The following is a 4,798-nucleotide window of genomic DNA, read 5'->3' as shown; positions in this document are numbered from 1 at the left end:
TATTTTTACACACGTATATGTATATATATTTACACACGCGCGTATATATATATATATGTATGTATGTATGAGCCTATATGTGTATACAAATGCTTCAATATACATAAATATTTACATAATGCGTGCATATACATGGATGCATGCATATACATGTTCATAGACACAGAAACTCATATTCGGATACAAGCACGTATACAAACTATGCCCACCTTGTTCGACAGTAATGCATATGATAACATACCTAATTGTAAATATACCTGAATATATGCATGCACACACACACACACACGCACACACACACATGTATATATACGTGCATACATACAGTTCTGATATAAGCAAAATTAGTCATTTACTTGCATATTACATATAAAAACACTCACACATACACACACACAAACATATATTTATATACATATATACATGTATTTATGCAATTCTATCAACCTATTTCCCTCCCTCTTTTTCCCCATCTTTTTCTCTCTCTCCCCCCTCTCTCTCTCTCTCCATACACACAAACACACACATATATATGTACGTAAATGTCGAACGATGAAAATGAGTGCTCAACATCACATTGGTGAATAGAATTTTTCTATCTGTGAATTCAGTCTACCATTGGTTTCATGTTAAGAGAAATGGGAAAATATCTTAATATCTTAACAAGTTCTCAAACCAATAACACGTTGAATTTGCAGAGATTCTCTTAAGAAAACAATAAATCAAGGGGCGCTACCCCTAGATGTTATCTTTTTGGGTGATTATCTCCGTTGGATTTGACCTTTGTGCAAACAGTCGTGTTGGATGGTAAATTTGTTGGCAATATCTTATGTTCTGGGTGTATGTGATGTTTGTATACTTGTGTGCTTGGGGTAATATTTCTTTTGTGTGTGAAGTTTGTGTGTTATGTATATCTAAATTTCACGTTCAGGAAAGGGGCTATACTTGTGGGATTAGACGCGTAGGTGGTGGTTCCTCTTTGAAGTGTTTAAGTGTGAAATATTGATTCTGTATGCAGGGAGAGATTTCATCTCTAACATTTAGAATGTTATCTATTGACAGTATGATATTTAGTTTTTTTAGTGATACAGAATTCGCATTTTGTACCCCGTCCTCTATTTTTTTACTTTAGCAAGGATGTTCCATTTTATCTGGGGGTTACTTATTCCACCGTCTGTCAAAGTCCATATCATATGGGATATGGATGTTGCGTTTTTTAATCTTTGTCTATGAATGACGCCAGGTGTTGTGTATAGCTTTCTTTGAACAGGTTGCCCATTATTCAAATAAATGTATTTGCTACTCCTTTAGGATCCATGATTTTGGCCTTGTATACAAATTCTTTTTAGAGACAGTTATTGTTTAGGAGGCAACGGTTTGGTGATCTGAAGTTGCATTGTCTTTTGGGGGGATCTCTGGTGTATTTATGTTTCTTGTGATTTAGTATTATTGACCCTATATTGGGGAGGCAATTATAGCTAACTTTAACAGTGTTTTTGTTGAAAATCTTGTGGTATTTGTGTGAATGTGGGAAGTGATTGTCAATTAATTTTAAGGATTTCCTATCTATGTTAGCGGTTGCATTTATGCTATAAGGTGGGTTAGACTATCAAATTTTCCTCTGTCTGCCTCTTCTTGGTCCATTTGTATTTGGTTCAACGTAGTTTATATGCTATTCTTCAAGTTAGAGCTTTCAACTACAGCATTATAGTATGGGTCGGCTTTTTCAAAAGTATCTTCATCGGCGGTCAAATTGAAGACGAGCTTGGTGATGTTGTTAACTTCTTGTTCAATGACTGCAGGTGAGTTGTTGAAGCTTATGCATATGTTCGAGGTTTCCTCATTTTCGTTTACGGCAGGTTTTAAATTTGCCTCTGCTAAGGTTCATGTTAATATGTAGGAAGTTGACTTCGATAAGCTTGGTACTACTGATGGTTCTTAGGCATAATTAAGTAAATATTTTGAAATATATATATATATATATATATATATGTATAAACACATTGAATTCTATGCATCTTTCAATATAAATTCTTAACCGCTCTTAATTTTAGAACAAAAAAGTATCAGTTATTTTCCTCAAACTTCTTTCCATATATATCCAACATGGGTTTTATTTACGTGTATTATATATATATATATATATATATATATATATATATATATATATATATATATATATATATAAAATATTTTTTTAAATATTCATATATGTTGATATGTATTAATATATGTGTACGCATTTTAAGTTCAATTTATAACAGTGTCAGCATGTACTAAAATTGATTGCCTATTTTAAGTTTATATTTCAATTCGTATGTTTTGTCTCGGGTTTGATCCGAGCACTTCTTAAGCAGTACTCCATATTTCGTAAAAAAGAACAATAATATTAATGTGTGTGTGTGTGTGTTTGTGTGTGTGTGTGTGTGTGTGTGTGTGTGTGTGTGTGTGTTTGTGTGTGTGTGTGTGTTTGTGTGTGTGTGTGTGTGTGTGTGTGTGTATGGATGTATGTATGTATTCGTTGCTCAGACACCCAGCAACGTGCCCTGTGCAACTTATATCAGAAACAGCTGTAAGGTAATGACGTTCAGAAGATAGTCGTTAATTCCGCTGTCATCTCCTTTTATTATAACCACTCAAAAGCATTCTATATTGAGTTCTACTCAAGATTATTAGCATTGCAATGCCTAAGCGAAGTATATACGTACATGCACACGCACATGCACCCGGGGTGCACAAACACAAGGAAACACATACGTACATCTATATAGAGATACATATATACATACATACATACATACATACATACATAATATGCGAGTGCACATATATACAGCTATATTTATATACAATTTCTAATTGTTTGAATAGCATTCTAATCAAAATATGCCTTAATTAGAATAATTAAGATGTGGTTAGAGCGGTTCATATATATATATATATATATATATATATATATAAACCCACTCTCAACCCCACACACATGCATGTATATATGTATGTCCGTATGTCCGTATGTACATATCCATGTATGTTGTTATGCATATGCAGCTATATCTATATATAAGTACTTTTATACGCAGGTCTTCTTTTGTTAGTTTTTATGTGTGGGTACAATTTATATTCATATCAGATTTGATTGTATACACACGTATCCTCATATAATATGTGTACATACGTGCAACTAAATATTGATGTCTATATTATAAATATTCAAATACATATGCGAATATACATAAACATACACATTCCTGTGTATGCTGTTACCTAGACAGGCATTATACAATCACACACACATATACATAAGCATATATACATACATACATACATACATATATACATATATACATATATATATATATATATATATATATATATATATATATATATATATATATATATATATATATATATATATACATATATATATATATATATACATACATATATATAAACATTGGTATGTATAAGTTATCGGAAAATAAGTCTCTCTTCGGGCCATGCTCATGACATGAGTGGGCTGATGTATGAATCCGGTGGTGTTGGTGTGTGTTTGTCGTGATGATGGCTATGGTGTTTGTGCGTATGATGGCTGTGGTGGTGGTGGTAGTGGTAGTGGGGTATCTCGTGGCGGTGGTGGCTGTGGTGGTGTTGCTGGCGGTGGTGGTAGTGGTGGGTTGTTACATACATGCTGTAAATGAGAGTGGAGAGTTAAGCTGTGATGTATTGCGGATGCTGGCATATAAACAGCATCTGTATTCTGGTCTGTTGCAACGCTGTGGCTGTTTATTTACGGTGGAAAACCACATATTTCCATACACAACTTGACACCATTGACACACAAACACAAGAAATATCTATAGAATCGCAGTTATAAACAACTCTCACCCATCTCTGGGACGAATTTCCGAAATATGATATGGACAGAAAAATTAAGAGAGACTGAGAGAGAAAACCTCGAGAGATAGATATAGAAAGAGGGAGAGAGGGAGAGAGGAAGGGGAGAGTTAGTGAATAGTTAGAAAATGAAAGTGATTGCACAACTGTAAAATAATGTGTACGAAGCAGTTATGCACAATGTGTGCCATATGGGTTAGATGAGGGCCGCATATAATACTCAGTGTGTCACGACGGCATTTATATATCCGTATATCAAAATGGCCGATATAAATGTTGTTTGGATGACTGGGTGTTCGATGTGTGGATTTCTCCAGGCGCGATTTATATCTTATAGAAAGAGCGGAAGGTAGAGCAAAAGAGATATAATGACATTAGAGGTGCAGGAGAATTGCATATTTGGAGTATGAGGTCAAGCGGTCCACCAGTTTGTTAAAATCTCGTCAAGCTAGGCCTTTATATTACTGTGGTAGTGTAGGAAGGCACCATCTTGTTGGAAATAAAAGCTCCACTTCTGCAAAGTTCCTTTGCGTGTTTGGAGTGACAGATTATCATAGCAAGTTCAAATTAACGGGACTTGTTTGAATACAGTCAAAAAAAAAAAAAAAAAAAAGGACGGTTCGTTTAATCCTCCTCGCGATTCGCCATACTGCACTATAAGTCCTCGTAACTTAACATGATGTGTCTCCGTAATATGGAGTTCCTCAGGTCCCCAGGAGGCGCAAATCCGGCGGTGAATTGAACTATTTACCGTACTTGTATATGAAAGATGCTGCGTTTGTATTGTTATATGTTGCCAAAAATTGCCTTGAGACAAATGCGAATGTCATTTAGAAGAGAACTGAAGGAATATAAGTTCACTAGGCACAAAAATTATTATTAACAACAAAGAATTGAAACA

Source organism: Octopus bimaculoides, chromosome 1 (genome assembly GCF_046866305.1).
Source record: "Octopus bimaculoides isolate indiv1 chromosome 1, ASM4686630v1, whole genome shotgun sequence".
In the NCBI taxonomy this organism is placed as follows: domain Eukaryota; kingdom Metazoa; phylum Mollusca; class Cephalopoda; order Octopoda; family Octopodidae; genus Octopus; species Octopus bimaculoides.
This window is presented reverse-complemented; position numbering follows the sequence as displayed.